General features: G+C 39.1%; 1 protein-coding gene across 1 annotated transcript in view; it reads left to right on the plus strand.

Moving 5' to 3' along the window:
- Window positions 1–287: 287 nt before the first annotated feature.
- BEND2 (BEN domain containing 2) overlaps window positions 288–15336 on the plus strand; it is a 1535652-nt gene continuing 1520603 nt past the window's right edge. Inside the window, exon 1 of the mRNA XM_044073057.1 lies at window positions 288–532. The gene's annotated coding sequence lies outside the window, so the exon portion shown is untranslated. The remainder of the gene's footprint in view (window positions 533–15336) is intronic.

Raw genomic sequence — 15336 nt, forward strand, 5'->3', positions numbered from 1 at the left:
ATATATGGCTTTGACCCCCCCAAGATGTTGACGATTTTTGCGTACGACTTAAACATGTTAAAATAAATACCTGCCCATGTTTAATTATGAAGTGCGTTTTGTCTTTTATGATTGTATTCTGACAAGATGTTATATAAAACATGTTTAGAAATCCACGCTATAAATGTTATAAAAGTTGTGTATTAACAAAAAGACACACTGAAAATGCAATATATGTGTATGTAAAACGAAAACTATACAACTAAGCGTTTTTCCCGAAACTAACACAACATAAAGTAATTAACGGGTTACAGTCCTAACAATTCAGAAGCAATGTACGTGTCAAGCACTGGTCTCTTCCCGTTTTCAGTGTTTATTACAACTGCGCATTCTCAGTACAAGTACCGCTAGTTCGCGTGAGCTATCATTGAAAGCCCTTCCGTTTCAGCGCCATTTCAGAAACATCTGTGAAAACAGAAACTCGCCGCTAGGGCGTCAGTACAAGAATTCCCAGTGGGGAAACTTACTTCAATTTTATAAATGTCATCAAGTGGTAAGTTTTTTACGTTTACTTTATGCATGCATACTTTTCAGAACGGCAATCATACTGACATTTTATACCTGCTGCCTAAAACAATGCAAATAAATGTTTTTCATTGTCGTTTTCAACTGGACGTTAAAACACTTGTTTTTAACCTGCCTTCACTTTTTTGCTATTGGATTGTAGCTATCCCAACGTACACGTTCTGAACGTTTTTGACGGCGTGCTGTGATTTTCAAATGGTTCTACGGTTTGTCAATCATATGACGCCTCGATTAGCTTACGTTTTTTTTTGGTGGGGGTGACTTCACGGTTTAATTAGGAAGCGAAGTGGTAGATTTTTTTTAATAATGCAGTTGGGCAACTTTTTTTGAGTTACAGTTAGATAATTTTATGTTTACCTCTTTTATGAGAAGCTTTGTTCAAATGACCAGCTTATGAGGGTTAGTGAAAAAAGAACGCGACATTTTTTAAAGTATGAGCAGATCCATCAGCAGTTTCCATAACATGTATAAAATAGAACTCACTTGTTACCAAACGGTTTTGAGTACAGCTCACTGTTTGTATAGCTTCTCTTGCTTGCCACTATTTTTCAGTCTTTCAGATAAGTCTAGAATTGTAAAGTAGTGTTTCTTTTGTCACTGGGTTGTCACATCATTTTTTTATGAAAATGTGAGATTTTGCACAAAAGACCATTTCTGCACTCAGTGCAAGGACTGAACTTCAACTTTGTTGTTTTTGTTTTGCCAAATCACTGTTTAGTTGTTTCTGCAGCTTTAATAGTATGGTGTTTCATATATATGAAATATATCTTTTATGCAGTAATTACTCAAAACTTGAACAACCTTTTTGACCTAACATCTCTGGAAATTTGTCATTTTCCCCCTGCAGGACACAACTGGCAAAAATAGGGGACACATTGTTTAAAGAGGGACTGGTGGAAAGCCTGTTTCTGACAGCCAGTGCCTCATTTTCTTAGCTATCTTGCATCTTCCATAAACCGGACTCACAGCATCCATTCATACCTCTCAGCTGTACCTCATGATGAGGAATGTTGAGGATTAAACATTCCATAGTCCCCATCTGTTCTGTAGTGAAAGGTTATGTTACACATTCATTACATTTTGCAACACATATCCATGATCATGGTGTAAGCTTCTTAGATGAAGTTGTTAATAAGTGTCTGTCACTGTTTTGCAGTTGACACAAAGGATTAAGGAACTGTTAACAGGTTGTTTCCCAGTAGTCCAAGATATAATTCCCTCAGCATCCATTGCCTAACTGAGGCACGATGTCCTTGAACTTCCAGGGTTTTTCAATAATATCAGTTTACATATAATTTGTAGTTATCGCAGCCCAAGAATGAATGTTGAGCATAGACTCTGTATTTACAATGCATTGCTGACAAATGGAATGTTAAATATTTAATAATCCTAGATGACCTTAATTTTCCAGATGTTTACTGGTTGTATGGAATTTGCAGCTTACCAATTGAACATGAATTTTGTGACTTAATGACATTGAGAGATATTCAGTCCAGATGATTAATTTTCCTACTCCGAAGTAGTGACACTTTAGATCAATTGCTTAATAACATTTGTAGTAAAGTTCAAAATATTAAATATCTTCCCTAATAGGGGTCTCCACTAGAGTTACTACCTGTCCCACTTTGCGAGGGACAGTCCCTCTTTGGGCAGTTGTGTCCTGACAAAAAAATTTAAAAATGGCAAATGTCCTGAGATTTTAGGACAAAATTATTTCCTATATTTTATGTAATAGTTGCATAAAACAGTTATTCTGTATCTAAAATACCTAAATGTTATAAGAAACAGTATAAGCAACTAAAATGCTACAAGAATAAGCTTTTATTTAGGCAAAAAAGTTAAGTTCTATCCTTTGTACTGACCGTGGTTATGTGTCGGCCTGTAAAATATGATGTTTGTACCGAAAATGTCCCACGCTGGCCATTTGAAAAGGTGGCAATCCTAGTCTCCACACATTTCATTTTAGAATTTTCTACAGATTCATGTATTAATACTTCTAAAATGGTTATAAAAAGTTATGACTGATCAAGGATTAGTGATCAATTGCTTTTGAAGGAATTATTGACCTTGATTGGAACACTGAAGCTTTATCTGTACAGACAACAATGTGTCAGTTGTTTGAGAGTAAATGGTTACAGCTTCTAAATAAGTTTCACAAAGGTTAGATTAAGTGGCAAAAATGGATTTCACCATCAGTGTGGAATAGTAAACTAAATTAGTAAGGACAAAAAGAAAGAGCTACAAATTATTTAAACAGTTTGGTTCAAGCTCCTTAAAGAAAAAAAAGTTAACAAATTTTGTTGATTATTGTAAAATCAAATTAAGACACCCAAAACTGCTTACGATGAGCCACTGATTGAGAATGCTGGTCTTAAAAAGTTTTATAGTTATGCCAGCATTCTGAAAAAAAGGCTTACATTAGACTTAGCAGAACCACAAGGCACAGTTAACAAGGAAAAAAATGTTTAATCACCTCTTGCGCTTCGGCTGATAGCCTCACACTTTTTTTCCTTGTGGACTGTGGCTTGTGATTCTGCTTTTGTGCAGTGTGGTTTAACAGTAGACTTACTCCTGTTCTTAATCAGGGTAAAGTTTTTTGTAATTCTTCTGAAAAAGCTGATGTTATTTTAATTGACTACTTTACCACTTTAGTTTCATCAAACACTGTAGTTCTTGGTGAAATCTCAGTTCTCTGTAAATCTCATACGTCTTGTCCATTAATCACAGAGAATATGGTGAAATGTGTTTTAAATATGGTTAACAATGATGCTGGACCTGACTCTATACCATATTGTTTAATTTATAATATTTCTGGCCAACTGATATGCCCTTTAACTTTATTATTTAAGATCTTATTAGTAATCAGTACTGTTCTTAATTCAGGAATGTTGGCAAATATTGTACCAATACATAAGAGTAGATCTTTTAACTACTAACTGCCATCCAGTAAGTCTGATATCACATGAGCAAGTGTTTTGAGAGCTGTTTATTATCACTTCTAAATATTTATGAGACTGGACTAGCACTTGTTGATCTTAAATAACATGGATTTATAAGGAAAAGGTGTAGTTTTTCCAATTTGACTGGATTTTATGAAACTGTTAGTGAAGCCTTAGGTACTGTTCTTAGTGTTGGGTTGCATACTTAGATCCGTCAAAGGCCTTTGATAGTATCCCTCATGCAATGATAATTGATTTTCAGGTAAAGCATTATTATTAAATGGGTTAGGTGTTGACTTAGACATAAATGTCAGTGTGTTAAAGTTCTGGGCCACTTTTCAAATTGGTCAGAGAATGCTAGTGGTGACCCACTGGGGTCTGTTTTAGGGCCTATAATTTTTGTCTTTGTATTTTTTTTTTGTTTATTAATAAGACTTTTTTCTTATCTAAGTACACAGATGATATTAACATTAGAGCATTTTAACATTGGTTATTTGACTTTCAATTCATATGTGTCCAAACTATTTGAATGGTTAAATAAAATGAGTCTTAATATCAATCCACCTAAGAGTGATATATGTATTTTGGTCATTTCAGACCTGAACAACTTTGTATTCTGGGAAACCATTTCATAGGGGAAGTGACCGAATACATAAACCATAGTTAGCATTTCAGTTGCTTCTCTTCGAGAAACTTTTAACCAGCTGTGTGCGTTACAGTCCTATTGAAATGATTTACAATATATATTAGATCTATAATTGAAATGCACCTCATTATTTTGTAGATATTCAAGAGGTGAACCATCCATTATTAGAGCTCAAAGAAAACTTACTAAAATAATTATGGACAATAACATTATCAGAAATGTTTAACTAAACTTAACTTATTTTTTATCAATTAAAACCTGTATTCTGTCAGTTATCGTTGATTACTTGGCAGACTGTGCCTAAGATCACTTGGACGTCATGAAGAAGAAACACAACTTTTGTTCAATACTGAGTTGCTACAGTTAGGGCAAACTTCTCAAGAGAAAATTATACCTTTCAAGTAGCAAAATGCAGAGTCACTTTTTTTCATCCAAGATATTGTGAGATTGTGGAACAGATTGTCATTACAAGGAAGGAAATATAATTCACATGAATCCGTGAAGATGTCTTTAGATACTTGGTTTGCTTAGACCTTGCAAACTGTGTTATGATCATTCTTAACCTTTATACAGCTTACTAGAAACTATGAAATTATAACTGTGTGACGTTGTGCATGTCACTTAACCATGTAGTGCTTCCAGGCTGAGTCTTAAAAAGCTCCATGAAGATCAGTGCCCAACCCCGGTCAACAGATAAAATAAAAGAAAGTGTTCTGTATTTTGCCATATGTTCCACATTTTGAGAGGTAGTATGACACATTTTTGATATGGAAGGTTGAGAACTATGCATCTGTTACATGGAACTTATGGCAAGACGTGCATCTGCTCCAGAAATACAGCATTATTGTTGTATAATTAATGGCACAAAGTATTTTACAAAATATCAAGTCATTTTTATTTTAAGTAGTACTGATGTTCATACTTTGTTCATATGTTGCAGCATTTCTTTATAGGTTCATAGGTTCATAGGTTTATACTAGGCTATCTGCCCTAAGGCATTTATAAGCCTAGCCCAAAGTTTTGTGGCTTACGCCACCCCTTATATGAAAAAAATACTGTGCCCTTTAGTTTGTTGTGCTTCTGTCCAGCAGTGACACAGAGATGATTCCCGGGGTAAACCTACGATCTCCCATCCACAGGTCAAGATTTCTCTTGAACAGAGCCAGCGAGGTGCTCTGCCTCACATGGACCGGGATTTTATTCCACAGCATAGGGAGTCTCTGAGTGATAAATCTATCCCTCCAGCACGTCCTATTTATATCCGTGCTAAGGTTTAAGTTGCTTGCTCTAGTGGTTTTGGTGGATTTGGATTTTTTGAGGTGGAGCATGTCCATTAATTCCGGGTTGGACATGGCCTTGTATGTCAGGCACATGTCACCTCTGAGCAGACGGTATGCGACTGAATAGAGCTGGAGTTTCTTCAATCTGGCAGCATATGACAGATTTTGGAGTCCCTTTATCCTTTTGGTGAGGAACTTTTGGGGTCTCTCCAATTGCTGCAGATGTCGGGTGAGATGCATCCTGAATGGGGCATTGTACTCGATCATTGGTCTGATAAGTGAAGAGTACAGGGGAACAATGACCTCACTAGATCTGGATGTGAATCCCTTCATGATCAGGTGGGCAATGTAGAAGGTCTTTCTAACCACTTTAGCAACGTGAGTGTCAAAAGAAAGGCCACTGTCAACCTGGGTCCCCAGGTCCCTGATAACCTCTTCTGTGCTTAGTGGATTGCCACCTATATGGTAGCTTGGGGTTACCTTGTTTTTTCCGAAGGGTATGACTATACATTTTTTGGCGTTTAACTTCAGGCCATGGCTCTGGCACCAGCTATCTGTTTCCGTGAGTCCCTTCTGAAGGATGTCCGTGTCCAATGCACTTTCCACTATGGCGCCCAGTTTGCAGTCGTCTGCAAACTTTGTCAGCCAAAGTCCTCCCATGTTGGCCTGTACTTCTGAGAAGTAGATGCCGAACAATAGGGGGCCAAGGACCGAGCCCTGTGGGACACCACTTGTGACCGGCTTGGAGTCTGACATAGCGCCAGCAACTCTAACCCTGTGGGTTCTGTCCTTAAGCCAGTTTGCAACCCATCTTGTGACATATGGGTTTACATTTAAGCTGGTAAGTTTTTCTACAATACCCGAGTGGGGTATTGTGTCGAAAGCCTTTGCAAGGTCAAGGTAGGCTGTATGGACTGCCTTCCCTCATCGATGGCCTTGGTGACTGTTTCGAAGAAGTCGACCAAGTTCAAAAGGCATGATCTGCCCTTGACAAGCCAAACTGGGTTGGGTCCAATGTCTGCAAGTCCCCTATATCTTTGTTTATGAGCTCCATTATGATCCTCTCCATAGCTTTGCAGACTAGACTTGTTAAGCTTATGGGGCAGTAATTACCAGGGTCCGTAGAGGCACCGCCTTTGTGGAGTGGGACCACAGTTGCCGACGCCACTCCTTGGGCACGTATCCTGTGGTAAGGCTGAGATTAAACAGCTGCCTTATGTGCGGGTTTAATTCCTCATTTAGCTCGTGTAGCACACAGCCGGGGACACCATCCGGTCCCATTGATGCTGTGTTTTTAGCTTTAGAGAGAGCAGCTTTCACCTGCGCATTTGAGATGTCTGGGAGGCTACACTCCGCTGGGATAGTTATCTCTCCTTTAGGGGAGAGGGGTGAAGTTTTCACTGAACCTGTCTGCCAGTATGTTGGCAATGTCTGTGGGTTCAGTGATTTTTGTATCATTTTGGACTAATTCTGAGCATATCTGGGAGTTTCCACCCAGGCTCCTAACATAGCTGAAAAAGGCCTAATGATTGTCCTTTGAATCCATGGCAGTTTTTCTCTCAAAATTGGCCTTAGTTGATTTTATGAGTGCTCGTATTTTTTACTAATAATGATCAGGGGTGACCTCCCTTTTATGGATTTTGTTCTATCATGTAATAGCTTTCTCCTCTTATTGTAAAGTTTGTTAATGGCTGGGGTCCACCAGACTGGACGTTTGCCCTTTGTGGAAAGAGTCTTGGTTTTATTTGGGATTGCCTGATCCATGCAGTCCTGGAGGTGTTCATAGAAGGCATTTGTAAGGGCTTCCGCAGCTTGGGTTGTGGTTTCCACTGGCACAGGGGCCTTGAAGGATACCACACCAGTCTTGAGTAATGTTAAGTTTGCTTTAGAGAAGTTCTTCACTGTGGTCTTTTTTGTTTGGGGTGGGGGCGGGATGTGGATTTCCAGTGAGATTAGTTTATGATCAGATCTCACCAATGAGGGATATACTCCGTGTGGAGCATTTTGTCCCCATGTTTGTGATAATGAGATCTAGTATATTTTCTCCTCTCGTGGGAACAGTGACTAGCTGTTCCATGGCATTTGAATTTATGAACTCCAGGAACCGTTGGGCTAGAAAGTTAGGGCTTGAGTAATGTTCCCAGTCTATATTCGGGTAGTTGAAGTCACCCAATATGATGGTGTTTGGAGATACATTTATACCCTCCAGTGTCTTCAGGAAGGCTGTGTGGGGTTCCTGAGTTTGAGAGGGTGGCCTGTAGCATGCTACAATTTGTAGAGCAGTTTTGCCTATGGTTAGTTGCACCTGGATGGTTTCCGAAGCTTCATGCGTTGCCACCAACCTGGAGTGTGGGTATCCTTTATGAATATGGATACACCCCCTCCTTTTGTGGTGTAGTCCGGGTTTTGGGGCCGGAACGCATGATATGAGGTAAAACCTAATAGTGCCGGGGTGCTCTCAGGAGCCTTGAACCAGGTTTCAGTTACAGCACAGACATCGATGTTCTCCATACTGAGAAGGGCCTCGAGTGCGTGCATTTTGAGATTTAGACTTCTGGCATTGAGCAGCTTTACCCTCAGTTTCTTCCCATTTTTGTTTTCTAGGGTGGTAGGTTTAGAATTTGAGCCTTGCCTAAAAAAGGCACTATGGGGGTGGCAAGAGCCTTAGCCAATATCCGGAATCCTAGGGGTGACAGGTGCAAGCTGTCCCTTGCGAAGCAGCGTGGCTTGTCAAGCATGTCATCCCAGGCAGACAGACACTGGATCCCCTTTGAATGACACCAGACATTAAGCCAATTGTTAAAGCTGATCATCTTGTCTCTATATTGTGGCATCATTCTTGGTGAAGGAAGGCTACTGCTCAGGGTCAGGGTCATACCTGCCTGGGCTACATAATCAGAGAGCTCCTCTATGTCTCTTTTCATGTAGTCCAGGGAGGTACATCTCAGGTCGTTCACACCAGCATGGACAATGACTGTGTCATATTTGTACTTGCTGTGGAGTGACCCGAGTGCTTGTGTTATGTGGCGGATTCTAGCGCCTGATAGGCAGCTTACTGTGACCCTCTCCTTGTTCAGCCTGGTGAGTGGGACGTCAGTGTGTCTGACTATGGAGTCACCTATGACAAGTATGTTTGGTGTTGTATTTGGCCTTAAGGGCTGTGACTGCTTTGCACACTGATTTTGTGGTTTATGTGTTGCTTGTGGAGTGTCTTGCGGTAGCAGTTGTTTGGGTGTCTGCTTTGGAGGCCTCTGCTGTTTAGGTAAATTTTTACTCAGAGCCTCCGAGTATGTCTTTGTGTGTTTATGTGTTTGATTCAGTGGTGTGGTAGCATTATGTGAGGCTGGTTTTGTGGTGTGTGTAGTTGCCTTCTCCTCCTGTCTGGTCTTGCCAGTCCTGAGTTGAGAGAGCTCAGCCTCCAGTTTGGCTAAATAGCTGCATCTCTCGCAAGTATTTGTGTTATGTGGGAGGAGGAGAGGGTTGTCTGTGTACATGAGGCAGTTATAACATTGCCTCAAGATTCCCAGATTCACCAGCTGGACCAGAGAGGAGATTGACAACTGACCTTTGGACATGCTAGAATAATATTGGGAATTCCTTAATAATTGAAAACAAGGGCCAGTGGGGAGTGAGGGTGTAGTGCTTTTAATTTTTAGTGCTGACTTATATAATTGCTTTAGTGAGCAAGTGCCAGGTAACTTGAGTGCAATGTGTTACAAGTAACTAAATGCAAAACGACAAACAGTAACTTTCTTTCAAGTGAAACAAGGAAATAAGTACAGTAAGCAATGCAGATATCACTAGTGATCCACAGAAGCGCTGAGAAGCCGTGTATTAGGTGGAATTAGCGTTCCAGGGAAATAACAAGCAAACAAACAACAAGCATATAAACAAAGCTAGATTCAGCAGGCCTGGATCTAGTCTATGCTACAGCAAACAAGGTGTACCAATTTCAGTAAGATACAGTTCAAATATTCAGGCACTATAAACCTTTAACCAGAAATTCCCAGCTCAGAAGGGCAGAGTCCAGCCTCTTCTCCCACAAGAGTGCAGACCACGAACCTTCTTAATGTAAAATAACTGGCCTGAAGCCCAAGTGCTTAAACCAGAACTAATACACTTGGACACTGGGCTCTCAATCAGCAGTTCCCAACTTAGAAGGATGAAAGCTACCTGTCCTGCCACCACAGTGCTAGCCGCAAACCTTCCTAATGTAAAACAACTGGTCTGAAGCCCAAGTGCTTAATCCAAAAGACTTAGAATGATAGCTACACTTTAATCAATAGGAAGTTAACCTGAAGTTTACATTTTGTACCCACTTGCTTGTATTACATAAACATCCAGTTATACCTTTTAGCTGTCCCTGATTTTTAGGGACGTTCATAATTTTAGCTGGAAAATTTTACTCCATCCCTCTTACAATTGGAAGTTTCTTTGAGAAAGGGTACTTGATTGCAGTCAGTAAATATCGATAATCCTTACAGTTACAGATTTCCTTTACTTCAAAGAGTACATCTTAAATCACATCCTCTTTTACTGCTAGCTGTTTTAATAGTGTTTGTATTTCAAGTGTGACTAATTTGCACATTTTCCTCCAATTATGTTTGTGTTGTCCCTAATTCTGGAGAGAAAAGGCTGAGAGCTATGTCCCCACCCCCACACCTAATGGTTCCAGGTTAGAAACTTGAAATCTTAAGTGCACAAAATGGACAAGACTGAGCCCACATGCTTGAATCTTGTAACCTCAACAAGTATATAAAAGAAACAGTGCACATGTCTTTGTAGTGAGGCAAGCCCCCCTCCAACCCCGTATGGGGAACTTTGCCCTCCTCAACCCCTGCTAATTAAATATTCCAACGCCAAGATTTCTGTATAGTGAGGAAAGGGCAAACTTTCTGTTCCCCACTGTTTGCAGTCTTGTACAGTTCAGGTTCCTGCTGGTTTGAGGTTACATGCTTTGAGCATGTGGGTGCAGTCTTGTGTTTGTCATGCACGTAGAATTTTGAGTTTATAACCTATAACTCACCTAACACATGGAAGAGTGTTGATATCTCTCCATGTACAGTGATTTTGCTGTTGTCATCAGCAGTCTAATTTTCCATTGTGAATTTTTAACCAAGTTATGGATAATTTTGTTGTTGGTAGTAGTTTGCACAGTGATAGATATATTTGTAACTTTGTAAGTCACTCCATTCCTGTGGAGAGGCTCAGAAAGGTATTCAGATGAGTCAGTATACCCCTTAGTATTATTTTCAGTGGGCTTTATATTCTTGAGATATTTTTTTTTTCATTCTTTTTTGGAAGGAAGGAGACAGCTCATGTTAGAAGTATAGGCATAGCTAAGAACTGAATTAGGAGACATATATTTTTTTTTAGAGTCAAGGTTTGGGGTGGGTGGACTGAAAATGCTGAAAATTGGGGCAAGGTTTGGTGTAGGGCACCCGTGCGGTCAGGTACACACTTTTTTTTACTAATTTATCAGGAAAGGGGTGAATTCACAGCCTAGGTAAAAATATATTGATAATGGGACACAGAATAAAGATTATATGTTATTTCATAAAGCCATAGTAGTGAGATTTAACATTATTGCTAAGACGTTCATTTTTTAATTTATTTTGAAAATTTAAATGAACTAACAGTAGCATCACATTTTGTATGCAAGCAAAGTGATAATTTGAAGGGTATATTCGAGAGGTATAACAGTAGTGGTAAAAGGCATGGAAGGTTACATGTATGACTTTTAAAGTAGAATGTATATAATCAGCGTAATTTTACTAATGACACATCCTATGGACAACTTGTGAGCTACGTACAACCTTTGATTAAAAATGAGCATACTAACTGTGGAACTAAGAGTGTTGTATATTTAGCTTGCTGCATGAGCTGTAATGCATTCTACATAGGGAAGACTGAGAGAAGTCTACAATCCAGAATTTACAAGCTCACACATATTATCCCTAAAACATATTTTAAAAGTGCACTAGCTAAGTACACACATGAATGCAAGAGTTATTATTTTTTTTTTTTATTTACTTTTGGTTTTGAATAAGATGGTCATTGATCACAGGAGTGGCAGCTGGGAAACAAAAGAATACAGGGAACTTGTATGGGGGTTAAAACTTAATGCAGCATGCTGTTCTGGTTTGAATGATGCATTTAGAATAGTGTGCATAAATTGAGGGCTGCAAAATTGTAATATGTACATTTAGTATTTTTGCGTATACCTATATATTTTTTCAGGATGCAAATTAATATTATTTTTATTTGGGCTAAAATATGTCAGAGTGTGTGCATCTTGTCAGCTGATTGATTTATGTTATAATGACCTGACTGATTGTTTAAAAATTGTTGGAAGTTGTTCGAAGAAGTCCAATTGAAGTAACATACAAAAGCGCTTAACATTCAATATAGTGTAGGGGGAGCTTTACTTCTGGATTTTGTTTACTGCAGGTTTTTGGTTCTTGATTTCACTGTACACTGGCTGGATTTCTTCTTCTTAAACAGTTAACACATCCAGATGGATAACTGAGCATCAGAGAAGTGCACAGGAGGGGGCTGTATTTGGGGTTCAGGGATGAGGCATCAAGCTGTATGTGAAACGCCAGGTAATTATACAGTCATCGTGGAATGATCAACTGATCTAGAAATATGTTACTCTGGCTATTATATATCTTTAATTTTCTTCCCAGTGAGTCATCAGAAGTCTTCTCAGTGAGACCTCAGAAGTGTGCAAACTGGTTATCTTTTTGGTGTACAGACAATGTTTGAAAACAAAAAAGCGGTTTCCCATAGAACTCCAGCTGGGCTGTCAGGCACTTCATTAGTTTGTTGAATATAATGATGTACAACATGTCAGTGGAAGCACTTGTATTAATATCGTCTGTCTTCCCTGTCCTGCACTTCTTCATCTTTGGGCACAAACTTGCTTGGTTTTAAAATGCTGCTGAAGGCAAACAGGATGAAAATGTGCCCATCAGCTGGCTTTGTAGTGTATACCTTCTATACCCTTGAATGATGATTTAATGAATGGCTGTTGTTTGGGGAATAGTGAGTGCCTGATTTAAAAGTATATATACTTTATTGTAGAGTTAATATGGTGATCATAGCTAAGGTGGTTATCAATTGTTACTCCCAGTAGATATATAATAGCCAGAGTAACATATTTCTAGATCAGTTGATCATTCCACGATGACTGAACCCCAAAAAAACTAAATTATTGCTCTTTGCTCCTACTCTTAAGTCATCTCAACTGTACTTCACTGTAACCTCTAACAATGGTACTAACATATCCCGTGACACTACTACCCGTCTACTGGGAGTAACAATTGATAACCACCTTAGCTATGATCACCATATTAACTCTACAATAAAGTCTGTTAACAAAAAACTTGGCACCCTTTACAGAATCAAACCCTTCCTAACCCCTTCTGCCAGGATAACCATTTCCCAGACCCATCTGATTTCTACCCTATTCTATGCCTCTGCAATATATACCAATCTTTCTAAAAGCAACCTCTCCAAACTCTCAGCATGTTACAATAACATAGCCAGATTTGCCACTGGCACCCCTTTAGAACCCACCACTGTCACAACATCAAACAACTGGGATGGTTAGAACTGCAGAACCAACTGCTTTGCCAACAACTTGTCATCTCCCATAAGATTCTCTATCATCCTAACAATACCCCAATCCTCAATAATCTGATCACCCCCTACAAAAATCTTACTACACTTCGATCAGCTAATAAGCTACTAGTTTCCACTATTAAATCCAACAACAAAGCAGGGGACTCTCTTTTCTCCAACACAATAGGAAAAAGTTGGAACCAGCTTCCTAATGAACTTACCACCCTCACTTCCACTCTTCTTTTCAAAACGCTACTTAAAGAATACCTTAAAACTCACTGGCTCTGTCCCTGCTCTAACCCTGACTAACACCTCCTTCCCCTTGCTGCTTTCTCTATTCTCCTGATCTACTGCACTATGAGTCCTTGTGGTAATGAAAGTATATTAGTCAATAATTTTATTCATTGTTATCTCTCAAATGCTCGCTAAATGTATTTTGTTTTAGTATATCCTACTATACTGCTTTGTTTCAAGTCTAACTGAACCTCAATTATAAACCATCTACTGTATTTCTGTCAACTATTACTATGTATAATATTGATTGTCTGTGCCTTTGCTTGGAGCTTTTCTCCCCGGGCCTCTACTGAAAATGGACATATATCCAGCTAGACTAGCCCGGTCAACAAATGTAATATAAATAAAATAAAAATAAAATAAAAGTTGAATGTAAAACAAATATCACTGCAGCCTAATTGTTAAAACATGTTAGTAAAACAGTAGCAAACAGTAACTGTGTGTAAACAGTTGCTGTTCTGTCTGAGCAGAGAACAAAAGCACATGTCCATTTATTACTTTTTGCATAGAGAGTGAAAACGTACATCTTTATTTGCCATTTTGTATTGTTTTGCAGAATTTTAATAATCAGCTTAATGATTGGGCTCAAAATGAGCTTTCATTATTTTGCTTTCAATTTCTGCTTTGCTGAAGCAGGCTGTAGCTCGATTTTAAATGATGGTAAGTTGTATTTGTCAAGTCTTTCCACCATCACAAACAGGTAAAAGAGTAGCCTTTGATACATCCCAAGGCATGTGTTAAGGCCCTAAGTTATTTGTGAGCAATGGCTGAGAGAAGGCACAAGGGAGGACAAGAAGTTAGTCCATATGCATTCAGATCAGTGTATAGTGACAGTGAAGGAGTTGGGCTTGGTACAAAATGAAAAAGTGTATTAACTTATGTTATGAATCTGGACTGCTACTTGTGTGGTGTGAATGTGTTGTCGCTGATTTCTTCCTCAGGAGATCAAACAAAGTACATGGTTTACTCTGTTGCTGACACAGATTAGACATTTTGAAGAGATTGAAGTACATGGCTTAATCTGTTGCGGACACAGATTAGATATCCTGAAGAGATCAAAATGTATGGCTTAATTTGTTGCTGACACAGTCTAGACTTCCTTAAGAAATCGAAGTACATGCTTAATCTGTTGCTGACACAGACAAGACTTCCTCAGACATCAAAATACATGGCACAATGTGCTGCTGATATAGACTAGATATCCTGAATAGATCAAAGTACATGATTTAATCTGTTGCCAGTACAGACTAATATAAGTAGCTGCATGATACTTGAGACTTGAGTTTGTTTTGGCACTGGCAGTCCTTAATGTTTACATTTCCACCAGGTAAGTGCCTTAAAAATTGTAATTCTCTTTTTGAAAGGTAAGACCAATAAAATTGTAAAGTTTTTGGTTTGGAATATGTGGGTGTGTTGTATGTTGTCTAAGTGCCATCTAACACATTCAGTTTTCAGATGGAGTGATATTGGCAGTTTGTATCATTGGTGTTGCTACTTTGTTCTACATATGGAATAATCCTGTTTCCACAGGGTGTCTGTCACACAATGTGCCTGCAGATGATTGGTGGATGGGTGCTTACAGCTCAACAGCCTTCGACTTTGTGGGTGTCTCCAGCAGGTGACACTGTGTAACAGGTGCAGTTTGAAAGTTCATGAACCATAAATGTAATTCCCAGAACTGACGAGCTGCAATTGTGAATAACAATAACATATACTAAGTCCAAGTCTGTGATTGACGTACAACAATCTTGGAACTAGTATTTATGAAGCAGTAAGAACTAGAGAGGGTATGGAGCCACCCCCCCTCCCCCGTATCAGGAGCTGCAAGGTAATGAAGTCCCCACCTCAAAAATGCTTGAAACATACAACAGTGGGTTTTGTATTTCTAAAGTACAACAGTCTCGGAGCTAGTATTTTATAAAGTAGTAAGAGCAGGAGAGCTGAGAATAAGTAGCTGTCATATCATGGGGTGCAGGGTGATGAAGCC

Source organism: Protopterus annectens, chromosome 5.part1, assembly GCF_019279795.1.
Source record: "Protopterus annectens isolate FY-2018-M chromosome 5.part1, PAN1.0, whole genome shotgun sequence".
Taxonomy (NCBI): Eukaryota; Metazoa; Chordata; order Ceratodontiformes; family Protopteridae; genus Protopterus; species Protopterus annectens.